The sequence below is a fragment of the Falco punctatus genome, assembly GCF_963210335.1.
Source record: "Falco punctatus genome assembly, chromosome: 2".
NCBI lineage: Eukaryota > Metazoa > Chordata > Aves > Falconiformes > Falconidae > Falco > Falco punctatus.
The window spans coordinates 33134325-33148623 of record NC_137581.1 but is presented as its reverse complement, the minus strand read 5'-3'; the positions used below and the strand labels follow the sequence as shown (position 1 = coordinate 33148623).

The 14299-nt window shown below is 41.6% G+C and overlaps 1 protein-coding gene across 4 annotated transcripts in view; it reads right to left on the bottom strand.

The window, feature by feature from the left end:
- ENOX1 (ecto-NOX disulfide-thiol exchanger 1) overlaps positions 1–14299 on the bottom strand; it is a 392145-nt gene that overhangs the window by 175662 nt on the left and 202184 nt on the right. The gene's annotated exons all lie outside the window — the stretch shown is intronic.

Here is a 14299-nt window from a genome sequence, read left to right as displayed (position 1 = left end):
AAGTGTTTTGATGGTGTTTCCCTTTTTATTGTCCCACAGAGTCTTTCCTTAGATTCAGCTTTTCTTCTCTGGGTTACCATTTATAAAAGTGAACCTGAAATAACTCTACAAAGAAGTCATGTTGGTGGCATTCTTTGGAGATGCCAGAAATCCCTCCACCATTGACCTCGACCCACCCCTGCCATGATACATGGGTGCAGTTTACTTAGGATCTTTGACGTTTTAGTTCATGCTCAGCTATAATAAATACTTTCTTTGCTGTCAGTAGCTTGGAAGCATATTAAACAGCAGCTGTATCAGCACTTTTGTATAAAAAGCTGGCTTAGGACGTTTTGCACCACCAACATTGATTTTCAATTAATCTTAGACTACCAGAGAAATTATAAAGCAGTGGAAGAAAGCTAAAACTATGTCAGTTTTTGTAAAAGGTAAATAGGATGACTGAGGTTTGCACAGGCCTATCAGTCCTTCATCAATCCCCAACAAAAAAACAGAGTGCTTGCTATCAGACTTCATGCTATAAAGCTATTGTTAATCTTGCCCAAACAAGCCTCACTGATGACAGGGAATTCCTGAACAGGACCACAGAAAAATCCTAATGGATTTGATCGAAGCAAAAAGCATCCTCGAACTTGGATCAGTTTGGAAAAAAGGGAGAAAGCAACCATCAGACATTTAAAAATGATTTAAAAGAACACAACGTAGTCTTATCCTTACCAATTGCTTTGTGTTTCTGTCCCCCTAAACATTACAGTGCCCTTTTAATTTAGTTTTAAGTAGACTACAACAGTAAGTTTAAATGAAAAATTACATAGCAAAAAAATTCTATTGGATGTATTAGGGCATCTTCTAGAATACTATGTTTATATTTTGAAAACATTTTTATATACACTGGATCCTCTGTACACCTTTGGTTTGACTTTTTTTTTCCCAGACCAACAAGTGAAATTCTAAAAATGCATGGAACAAAACATGCTGGTTTTTATTCAACCTTAATTCTTCATGAAGTCCAGAGCTTTTAGGTATGTGTGTGGGGAAGGACATTTTGCATATTTTCTCTCAGATTGCTTTTATGTATTTGTTGTGCATATTTCATATTCATCTAAGAAGCTACAAAATTATTGAAGTAATGAAGGCAAACAAAAATGGCAAGCTTTCAAAAGTATGTTTTAAGGGAATATTTGGGTGTATAATCTCAGGGTTTTTGTGAGGTTTTTCTAGGAAGAGGTGAAACATTCACTGTTGCAAGAAAGGAAGCTTCATAACAACAAATACTTTACGGGGTGAAACTCACAGTTATAACAAGGTTTTGCAACATATCTTTATTACAATAGACCATAACACAGTTAATTAACATATGAGTTATCTTTTGGCTTCCTATGTTTTAGTAGTCCCGGCTGAAATCATCTGGCTCCTATTTATCAGTTATTCAATACAGTGAGTCTTGACATGTTCAAATGCTGTGTTTAGGAAGCGTTATTTGCCGGTAAGAGTCACAGACTGCTAAGCAGATTTACAACCTTGTACGTAAGTTACATTCGCTAATCTTTGCTCAAGAGTAAGTTGAGTCTGATGCGACAGCTAAGCAGCTTTCCGTATTGTATTGCGTTATGCTTCATTGCTCATAGTGGTATTTTTTTCTGCTAAATGATCAATCTCAATTTAGGTATTGGGGGGAAAAGAAAGACTAGAGGACAAAAAGAAGGCAGCCTTAGTCTTCACTCAGTCCTCTGTAAAGCACAATTTCCTGACCCACTGACAGTTTCTTTGTTGAACTGGGCTGCAGAGAAGTTCAAGAGCCTTGCACAAGAAAGACTTGAACAGGGAGTCATTAACCATGTACTTTACAGAAAAATTACTCTTGCGGGTAATAGTGCAATACATTTAGAATTCACACACTTCAAAACATCTAGAAGACTGCCCCAAAACCGGGAAAGTCACTGAAAATTTAGATTATTTATAATCATTTTACCTTCTTTCTTTGATTGTTCTTCAAAACTTTTCTCTTACAGAAATGGAATACAAAGCATCAAATTCTACTTTCCTGTCACTACGTATGTATGATTTGTAGAAACAGGAAGAATTTTCAGCATTGACTAGTCTACAAATTGAATTACAGTCAGCCTGTCTGGTGAAGAAGCTCAGACTGCTACTCTTAGCAAGGTATAAAAAAAACCTGAAAAAGTGCTAGTTTATCGTTTTTAAAAGAATCCTGCTCCTTACAGAAGAAAATAAAATAAACTAAATAACCTCCTTACCCATAGCCACTCAAGCAAAAGGTAGAGAATATAGAAGAAGGCTTCACATCTGGGGCAAACCTGAGCTCTCTTAGGCCAGTGAAGATGCAGTTCTCAAAGCAGAAACATCCTCCCCAGTAACACCCTGTCTCCAGGCATTAGCTGTGCAGATCCAGGACCAGCTAGTACAAGTGCAATTTGGTTGTTCTGGAGTCTGTGCTAGCACAAAGGGAAGGAGTGGCTATTTCTAAATTAGATACAGCACCACATTTTCAGATCACCGTGTATCACATTCAGCCTTGGATTACACCTGGAAGACCTTGCAGAGCATGGGAAGTTGATGCACCACATTCCCTCCACATGATACTACTCAAACACTTAACCTTGCCTGCTCTAAGTGTATCAGTCCCACCTCTGTCTGATGTGAAAAAGAGACATGCCATTCCTCCAACATTCGCTGATCGGCTATTCTGAGCAAACACCAAGAGGAAAAGTCTTAGTAACACCAGTACTACGGGACAAATCCTGAAGCCATCATATCAGAACTTTTTATAGCAATACCGTTTTTTTGCAATTATACACCACTGAAAATTTACTCTGCACAGTACGACCACCATGCATTCATTTGCATATGTACATGCATCCCAACAGTTGGTGGTGGACCTGCCAAAGTCCTGTCCCACCAGCTAGCATGTGACATGCTGTGAAGACAGACCTTGAAATCAGAGCTGCTGTGCAGCTCGGCTTGCTGATAGCTGATCTATATGAGATCGCATGACAAAATGTGAACAGTAGTGCTTGACATCCCACATGTTATCACATGCCAGGAATGTTTGGAGGGTGGAACAGAATGACATAAAAAGAAATTATGTGGAGCGTACTTTCCTTCCACACTAGGCAAGTGACATTGTTTTGGCAGCTCAGTCTGACACAGTAAGTACAGTATCCTATGTATTTTCTAATTTGAAGAGATACACTAATCTGATGGAGAAAAGTAACGACTTCCTTTTATTTTGCTTGGAATTGCATATATTTAAATGCAGAGTACAGATAATTTAGGTATCATTGACTATAAATAATCTCATAGACTAAACCCCAGACCATCACACTTAATGTAGAAGACTTCATTCCCTCCACCTGAATTTTCTCAGCAGACTTAAAATAAACATGTATTAAAGCAAGAATATGTATAATTATGCTTTTTCATAAAAGCAACAATTGCTAAACACAGAGCTTTTTCCAAACCAACAATTGATAACACTTTGCAGTCTCTCAGAGAAACAAGTGGCTCCAACAATTGATAACACTCTGCAGTCTCTCAGAGAAACAAGTGGCTAAAGCACAGACATTGCAAAGTCTCATTTGCCAATGATCTATACCCCTGGAATATGGCTTATGCACAGAAAAAGCTTTGCTTCCCTCTCTATTAAAGAGCCTGCCTACTAACAATTAGACCACAGAAAAGAGTGGAGGGGAAACAGGAAAGAGTCTTCTTTTTCCCTTGAGGGGGGGTGGGGGAAGAAGTTTTGCTTTCCTTGGCAGAATTAAAATCTTTATTTTTTTCTCCTACATTTCTCAGGTTTTAATTGTTTGGGGTTTGTTTTGGCTCCCCCCACCCCACCCCCTTCTTTTCCAGCTCCAGCCTCAGTCCGAGAAAAATCTAGAGTTCCACCCAAATGGCTATCTCCCTATGTAAACATACTCAGGACCGCTTTTCTCACAACTTTCTGTTTCATGTATACCTCTCTCCATTTTCCCTATTCCCCTTTGCACCTTGTAGGAATCAAAGTCTTCAACATGGAGAATATCACAAGGGCTTCTTCTCAGCTGACACTGTCAATATATAGACCATGTGCTACCTCTGACTGGCCTATGTTTGCATTCTCTTGCTTTTTCTCATCAGAAACAACAGCCATTTACCCCCTTGCCACACACCTGCCTTTTTGCCTACGCATTCTTACGTCCAAACACCACACTAACTACATTGCAATAGATGAGCTGTGTACGCACTAACTCAGGAAATCATTTGGTAAAATTAACATTTAGAAGCAGGGACCAGTACTTATTTCACACATTATTAACTTATATTACAATTCAAATAAGCTTACAGCTGGCAAAAAAAGTCTCTTCTGTAAAGTGATCTCAAACATAATAGGCTTAATCAGAGATAAATTAAATTAGTCAGTCATGCATACTACAGCATATTAGCACTGAGTAGTTATTAAATACATTTTCTGTTATCAGTTGTGCAGGCAATATTGTAGCAAACAAAGTGCATGAGAAACCAGTAAATAAACTTTATGTTTGGGAGGCTACATGCCTGACATTTCCTGGGTTTTATCAAATTGTTACATGATCTTTACTACTATAACTGGCACTAGGTTAAGTCCCCATAAATGATTCAACTTCACTCCCAGGCAATTAGCCAAAAGCAGAGCAGACAGAACTAATGAATACCTAGACAGCAGATGTTCAGCGTGGTTTTGTGTTTTGGAGGGGATTTCTTCCATGGCAATTTTCAGAAAGAAAAAAGCATCATTGATGAGTCATAGCTGGTACACAATCGATAAAGAGGAGAGAGGCAACATTTCTATTTGTTATAAAATTAATCTTTGTGTTTAGGACTTCTCAAAATGTATTTGCTCCTTTGCTTTCACTACTACAGTTTGAAAAGGTCTTGTAATTGTGTGCAAATATTGAAAAGCATTGCTCTTGCCTTGCTGCTATCATAACTTCCTTTTGTATCAGTGTTTTAGCAGCCAGCAGCATCACCTTCATCTCCAGCTAAAAATTTGTGTGAAAAAGAATACAACACAAAATCACTCACACACTCTTTACAAGAGGAATAGTTACTTTTGTGATAGGATCCTAAAACCACACCTTGTTCTTTCATCCATCTTTCAGAAAGCTATCAGTAAAGTACCTGGAAACATCATAACTTGCTAAGCCTGACCCAGAAGACTTGGGAGCACATCTGACATTCTCTTACACTCTGCACATTTAAAACTCAATGTAAGGTGACAAGAACATTAAGCTGCCCACAGAGCAAAATGTGAAACTAATCAGTATCTGTTCTGAGCCACAGGTACAATAACTGGAAAATTAAAGTGCCTGTGAACTGCTAGGGCTGGCTGCATCAAAAAGCAACAACTTGAAATGATTAATGAAGACAAATGTATGCAACTATTTCTATTGACAACAACTTCAGACAATTGCAGACTAAAAGAATAACACTATAGTTCTCATCTATTTTCTCTAAAGCTTGCCTATTCCAAGAATCTCCTGTTAGGAAACCTGTAAGCACTCACTGGTTAAAGAGAGTTTTAACTGGAAGCTCCTTTAACTCAGAGATGTGGAAAACACAGGTCTTTTGCTGCACATACTGTAACCATCACTTGTCAGCTGTGTATGGAGGACATCAGTCACGACAGAGTCATTTGACATCAGGCCCTTCACCTGCAAATGCAAAGGTGACCTGCAAAAGTAAAATGACTCAACTAATATGTGATGGCAGCACTCAACAGACCTCTTAAGAAAGTCATTCTTGGCAATATTGTTTCAAAATGTACCTTTCTTCTTTAGTGCTCCCACCACATCCATCAGTGACATGGCCCGTCCACTCACTCGAACAGGCTGTCCTAATGTGTACCATCATTGACGGGGCTACTACAGCAGCTACTGCAGTGGTTCTGGATCACAGAAGGCGTGTGTGTGGGTGTATCCATTTCTTAGGCATGACAGAAGGAATGGGACCAAATAAACTCTCTTAAAAAGTAAATGGTAGCTACACTCACACACACCCACCAATGTGAATTTTTCAGGGTTTCCCCCTCCCCTTTAAAGTACTGATAAAAAAATACTAATTCTTTGAATCCTCTGGGGCATCAGAATTGAGTCCCAAGCAGAAAAGATTAAACAACATCTCTTTTTAAAGGGAACTTATTGAATCTTATTGAAAGAGTCCTGATTCACAAGGCAAGCAGGATTTTCACAGTATCTCTTAGGTCAAAGCATGTCACATGCTTGGGAGTCACACTGAAAAGAAAATCAGCACCACAGGCAATGAGTATCAGTCGGGTGTGGAAAAGAAGAAAGGTTTCACCACCTTGAAGGCAATCTAAAATACAAATGACCAGTCCTGTAATCAGAGCATGTTGTGGCTATGGGATTATACATATATTCCAAAGCTAGGAAATACAACTAACTGCTGTGCCTTTATTGGGCACGAATCTGTGCAATTGTACTACCCATGGACCTGTATCCACATCTACATTCTCTCCCCACACACTTTCCTCAGCCATTTCTTAGCAAGGTTGTGCTCAATCTGTTTCAGCCAAGTTTCCTCAGGCAAGGCTTTTAACAAAAGCAGTAAGTGGTTTGCAGCAGACAAGCAGAATTTCCTCACGTTTGTTTATTTCTATTTCCATTAAAAGTGGTGTTTTGGATGAAAACATACTTGTGATGATGCAGCTGTCCGAAGGCAGGATGTTCTCATGCATTAAATTCTCTGTCCTTTTCAGTTACCCACAATGGAATAAACCACAAAGGATTATTAAAAAATTATACACATATTTAAAATACAGTTGGGAAAAATAGACTGTGACAAAAAGTCTCTGTGCAGATACAGGTCTACATTATAATTCTGGCCAGTAAAAGTAGCAGAGACAGGAAGTGTAATTTAACATTTAAAATATAGGAAATTTGGTTTTATTCTCTACTTTACAAGAATTTCTTGCATGATCTTGGACAATCTGAGGTAAAACAGACAAAACTCCTTGTGATTTTTGATACCATTACATACGAGGCAAAAGCTTGAGTCACTGTGAGAAACTGTACAGGATTTCCAAGGATGCTGAGAAGAGAGTTTAGAAGCATTTGGCAGACTGAAAACTGGCTGAACGTCTGGGCCTAGAGGGCTGTGATCAGTGACACAAAGCCTAGCTGGAGGCTGGTCACTTGTTGTGAAGCCCAGGAGTGGATTCTGGGGCCAGTAGCGTTCATCATCTTCAACAATGACCTGGATGATGGGGCAAGGTGCACCCTCAGCAGATCTGCAGAGGATACAAAACTGGGAGGAGTGGCTGGTACACCAGAGGGTTGGGCTGCCATCCAAAGCAACCTGGACAGGCTGGAGAAATGGGACAACAGGAACCTCACACAGTTCAACTGAAGATGTAGAGTCCTGCCTCTGGGAAGGAATAACCCCAAGCACCAATGCATGCTGAATCACAAATGGCTGGAAAGCAGCTTTGCAGAAAAGCACCTGGGGGACCTGTGGGACAGGTTGACTGTCAACTAGTAATGCCCCCTTGCAGCAAAGGCTAAGAGCTTCCCAGACTGCATTCAATAGAGGGCCCCCAGCAGGTCGAGGGAAGTGATTCTTCCCGCCTGCTTAGCACTGGTGAGGCACATCTGGAGTGCTGGGATCACCAGTACAAGATTGATACGGACATACTGGAGGGAGTCCAGCAAAAGGTCATAAAGATGAGGAAGGGACTGGGTCGTCTTTGATATGAGAAGGAGCTGAGAGAGAAGAGACTGTTCAGCCTGGAGAAAAAAATGACCTAGGAGATCTTACTGATATGTATAAATACCTGATGGGGGCAGATAAAGAAGACTGAACCAGACTCTTCTCAGTGGTGCCCCATGGCAGGACAAAACAAAAGACACAAGCTGAAATACAGCAAATTCTATATAAACTTAATTTTTTTTTTAGTGTGAGCACTGTCAAACACTGGTACAGGTTGCCCAGAGAGGATGTGGCATCTCCATCTTTGGATATATGCAAAATTCAAGGGGACATGGTCCTGGGCAACATGCTGTAGCTGACCCTGTTCTGAGCAAGGGGTTGTATGAGGTGATTTCTAGACACACTGGGCAGCCTTACCCTTTCTGTGAGGATCTGCAGGCAGCAAACATTTATGGAAAGGAGGTCCATGTGATTCCAGGTTGAAGTATTGATAATGGAGGTATTCTCACTTAGAAAACTTGAGTATCACAGAACCACAGAATCATTTAGGTTGAAAAAGACCTTTAAGAACACTAAGTCCAACCATTAATGCAGCACCACCAAGTCCACCACTAAACCATGTCCCTAAGTATTGCAGCACTCTCAAAACTATCAGGCTGCAACAAGGCTTTTACCATCTCATACCAGGTTACTTCAGCAAGTAATTCCCACGCCTTGCCCCAGCACAGCCACAAATCCCCCACAAAGTTTCAACAGTTCATCTACTGTTCATGCTGTTTCTTCATCCTCTTCAGGCCTGTCCACCCTGCTTCTTGCCTCTGCTGCACCCCTTTCCTCATCTCTCCTCCATCCAGGGTGCTGTCTCTTCTACCTCTTCCCAGTCACTTAGAGCTATTATACCCCTTAGAGCTATTTAACTACTTCACAGGAACCAGCCACAGCTGCACCTTATCCACATCAGCCAACCCACCACCCCTGAAGCCAGCCCACAGCTGTATGTTATCAATGTTCATTAATCCAGCTTCATTCCTCTATAATTCCTCTACACCTAAGCACCACGTCTACACATCTTTTAAATACCTCCAGGGATGGTGACTCCACCATCTCCCTGGGTAGCCTGTTCCAATGCTTGACAATCGTTTTAGTGATGAAATTTTTCCCAATATCCAATCTAAACCTCCCCTAGTACAACTTGAGGCTATTTTCTCTTGCCCTGTTGCTTGGGAGAAGAGACTGACGTTCACCCTGTCCTTGTCACCACCTTGTCATGCTGGCCACGTTGTTTCTGATACAAGCCAGGATGCTATTGGCCTTCTTGGCCGCCTGGGTACACTGCTGGCTCATGTTTAGCTGCTGTTGACCATCACTGCTAGGTTCTTTTCCACCAGGCAGTTTTCCAGCCACTCTGCCCCAAGCCTGTAGCATTGCCTGGGGTTGTTGTGACCCAGGTGCAGGACCCAGCACTTCTCCTTGTGGAACCTCACACAACTGGCTTTGGCCCATCAGTCCAGCCTGTCCAGATCCCTCTGTAGAGTCTTCCTGCTCTCAAGGAGATCAACATTCCCTTGCCCAACATTGTTGTCATCTCTAAACTTACTGAAGGTTCACTCAATTCCCTCATCCAGATCATTGATAAAGAGATTAAACAGAACTGGCCCCAGTACTGAGCCCTGGGGAACATCACTTGTGACTGGCCACCAGCTGGATTCAACTCCATTCACCACCACTCTTTGAGCTTGGCCACCCAGCCAGTTTTTTAACCAGTATACAACACATCCATCAAAGCCATGAGCAGCCAGTTTCTCCAGGAGAACTGGGGGAAACTCTATCAAAGGCTTTATTAAGGTTCAGGTAGAAAACATCCACAGCTTTTCCCTCATCCACTAAGTGGGTCACATTGTTATAGAAGGTCAGGTTCATCAAGCAGGAACTGTCTTTTAAACCCATGCTGGCTGGGCCTGATTACCTGGTTGTCCTATCCATTGAATGGTTTGTGTAGGAAGGGAACTTATAGATCATCTCGTTCCAACCCCCTGCTGTGGGCAGGGACACCTTCTACTAGACCAGGTTCCTCAAAGCCACATCCAACCTGGCCTTGAACACTTCCAGGGATGGGGCATCCACAACTTCTCTAAGCAACCTGTTCCAGTGTCTCACCAAGCTCGCAGTAAAGAACTTCTTCCTAATGCCTAATCTAAATCTACTGTTTTTCAGTTTGAAACCATTACTCTTTGTCCTATCACTAGAGGCTTTGCTAAAAGGTCTGTCCCCATCTTTCTTACAACCCCTCTGTAGGCACTGGAAGGTTGCTATAAGGTCTCCCCAGCACCTTCTCTCCTCCAGGCTGAACAACCCCAACTCTCTCAACCTGTCTTCACCGATGAGGTGCTCCAGCCCTCTGATCATCTTTGTGGCCCTCTTCTGGACTTGCTCCAACAGGTCCATGTCCTTCTTATGTAGGGGCTCCAGAGCTGAACACAGTACTCCAGGGGAGGTCTCATGAGAGAGTAGTAGAGGGGGAGAATCACCTCCTTCAACCTGCTGGCCACACTTCTGTTGATACAGCCCCGCATACAGTTGGCCTTCTGAGCTGCAAGCACACATTGTTGGGCCACATTGAGCTTTTAATTCACCAGCACCACCAAGTCCTTCTCCTCATGGCTGCTCTCAATCCATTATCTTCCCAGCCTGTACTGATACTGGGGGGTGCCCTGACCCAGGTGCAGGACCTTGCACTTGGCCTTGTTGAATTCTATGAGTTTCACACAGGCTTACCTCTCAAGCTGTGAAGATCCCTCTGAATGGTATCCCTTCCCTGCCCAGTGTGTCAACGACACCACTCAGCTTGATGTCATCAGCAAATTTGCTGAGGGTGTGCTCAATCCCACTGCCCATGTTGCCAATGATGTTAAACAGCACTGGTCCCACTCAGTACAGCCCCTTGAGGAATGGCACTCATCACCAGTCTCCACTTGGACACGGAGCTGTTGACTGCAAGAATTTGAGTGCGATCATCCAGCCAATTCCTCATCAACCAAGTGGTACACCCATCAAATCCACATCTTTCCAGTTTAGAGACAAAGGATGTTGTGGAGGAATACATGATGCATGATGGCACTCAGGATGATCTGCTCCATAATCTTCCACAGCACTGGGATCAGACTGACAGGCCTTTAGATCCCCAGATCCTCCTTCCAGCCCTTCTTGTAGATGGGCGTCACATATGCTAACTTCCAGTCAACAGGGACCTCCGCAGTTAGCCAGGGCTGTTGATAAATGATTGAAAGTAGATCAGTGAGCGCTTTTGCCAGCTCCCTCAGTACCCTTGGGTTGGTCCCATCTGGCCCCTTGTGCCTGTCTGTGGTGTAGCTGGTCACTGTTTCCCCTTGCATTACGGGGGCTTCATCCTGCTCCCTGTCCCTATCTGCCAGCTCAGGGGGCTGGGTACTCCAAGAACAACTGATCTCACTATTAAAGACTGAGGCAAAGGTAGCATTAAGTACCTCAGCCTGTTACTCATCCTTTGTTACTATGTTTCCCCTCTCCTCCAACAAAGGATGGAGATTCTCCTCAGCCTTCCTTTTGTTGCTAATGCATTTATAGAAACATCCCCACCAGGCTACAAGAGATGACAAAGTTCTTACTTATATACATCCTCTCCCCACCCTTGGCTGCTGTCTTTACCTTAGCTTACACCTTTTCTTTGCAGAGAACTAAAAATAGCGAAGGGTGTCCCAACCTTTGGGAGATAATGGTCCTCTAGTCCACAAGAGGTGTGAAAGAAGCTCCATACCCTCTTGTTTCCTGAGCAGCCTTGGGGTAGTTGAAGAGGGATTATAGCACTTTTTCTTTACACGACAGTAAAAAAGCCTGTCTTCCTCTTTCACCCTGATGGCTTGGGAGCAGGGAAACTAGTGATTTTGGTTGCTTAAGTGGTCCTGAATCTCTTCTGACTGGGAATATGAAAGGGAGGCCAACAAAGCTTTCACCTCTGCCCAGTAGAGAAAGTGAAAGCAGTAAGCAGAGAGGAGTGAGCAGGTATCTCCCTCATGCATTTTGTGCAGACATTTACACAACGTAATATATATGTTAAAAGCAAAAAACAAGATTGAGACAGTTGGGGAAAGGAGAAAACTATGTGACAGCAGAGGGGTAAAAACCAAAAATGAGGACATAGTGAAGGTAGGCATGGAGGAAGAACATGAAAAGAAGGTAAAGTGTGCACTCTGACATCTCTTCTACTTAAAGAAAAACATAAAGTCACGAAAGACTGGCTGGCTTTTAACACACTCTTTCTAGAGCATTCACATACAAAAAAGTTAGGTACTCTGAGATGCAATTTCACAGGGTCTATCAAATGCACCAGATTCACAACATCATGATATAAAAAGTTTAAACTACAGTTTGTTCCTTTTCAAAGCTCTGTAAAAAAGGGCTCTTTACAAGTACGCAGACACAACCTCCCAGCCATCATTGCCACATGGCTTCCATTAAGTTTCATATGAATAAAAACTAACCATAAAAAAGGAAAACCTGGTCCCTCAAAATTCATCCTGAAGCTCACCTGCCATCATCACTACAGCTCTAGCGTTCTACTCAGAATTGAATAACAAGCAATAGATGGCTACTCCTCTTCCATTATTCCGCTGCACTCCCTCTGCTCTCTTACCACCCTTAGTCATAGGATAAGACTTACAGGAAGAGATTCTGCTCCCACATATATTGCAAACCCTATAGCCTGAATTCCATTATTCAGTTTGATTCCTGTCGCGTCTCTCCATCCATCCATACTGAAACATAAATTTCTTAACATCCACTCCTAAATGTAACTCTCTCACTATTCATAAGCATATTACTGACTTCATTTTGCACATTTTGTTTCTCCTGTCCTAGCTAAAACCTCTTTTAAAGACTGTCTTCACTTCTCACTCCCCAAATTTTTTCTTTACCCTTGAGCAGCATTTCTTGTTATTAGCTATGATATATTTTTTTCAAAATCACCTGAAATACTTCTCAAAATCTCACGTTCCACATTTCCTATTTTATGTCTGACATGCCCTACTCTTAGATTCAAGAATTATAGAGTACCCCAGGGTTCAGATAAGAAGCATTCACTGGAATACTGTATGAACACTGCAGGATAAAAAATCCACTATATAAACAGGGCCTGGACAGTTCATCAAAACTGTAACAATCACACATTTTCTTAGCATAAGAAGTAAGTAAACTGCCCTATGCATACAGGTTTTATCATCTGCTTCCAATGACTCTATCTTATTTTCACTATCAATAAAAAATATGGATTTGGGGAGGCATAAAGTGAGTTTAATGAAGAATTTTTAAAACTCTCATAAAATGATGGATCTTCTAAGCGAATACATTGATTTTGAATGCAGTGAAATAGCGAACATCACTACAATGACCATGAACGTGCAGGCAGGCAAAGGTAATGCCAGAATTTCCCCTAATAATCCCTCTTTTTCACTGGTTTCAGAATTTGGCCCTCAGAATCTGACTGTAGACTACATTTGGCAAAGAATGCCTCAGCCTGGGAGTATTTTCTTGCTACAAATACATTTTCAAAACAAATTAAATCTGGGTCATTTTTATGTGGTTAACAGTGCAAAGGACATCTTCTATGCTTGTTAGTGGTCTTAAAACAAAGGGCTTTGATTTTTAAAAATATGGAAATTGGCAAGTGATAAAACGATAGAACTGTGCAGTCAAATCACTTGGGATATTCTGAAGGCAAACTTGGTTAAAAACCAAGAGTTTGACTTAGCCACCTTCTAATTTTTTTTAAGCAATATTTACAGTTCTTTTTATATGTGAGGCTTTCTGAAGTTATCCCTGTTCTCCAAAAGAAATTTACAGCATGTTTTAGCACACTTTTTAGCATACAGCCCCTTAACAATGCAGAGGTTGTAAAGGTGCACTGGAGTGATGACACCGGAGAAAAATGACCCTCGACATCTCAGCCCATTGCTTTGCTAATCTGCATTGACGAACTCAGTTTCAACACATTTTTAGTACATCTTAATGTCTATATTTAGGCTCACCCCTGCTGTTCAGCAGTGGCTTCACATGAATTGTCTCATATTAAATGCAAAAAAATGGTGAGAGGATTAATCCTCACCTAAGTAATGAGACGAGGATCTGAAAAGGAAATGGACATTTCTCAGCCTGCATCTTTATTAGTATCAAAGGACTGACAAACAAAATCAGACCCCTATTTATACTTCTGCAAACAAAATCAGGCTACTGATATTTTTTTTCCTGCACCTCAGCACATCTGCATAGATGACAATTATTTAAATGTAATAAACAACTTTGTTGCTATTGCAGGAAAGGAAAGGGAATCCAGTTTCCTCTCCCATTGTTGCACTCCTCCTATTCCCTCAGTAAGAATAGAAAGCCTGAATTTACTGCAGGCACTGAAGTGGAGTGGATGTGACTCTACATAAACAGGGAAAGGACCTCTTGTAAGATATGCCATTTTACCAGTTGGCATGTAAAACACAAATAGATATCCAAACTTCCAGCTCCTGCATACAAAATGTAAGTCGATTCTATATATTACTGCTGTTAACTG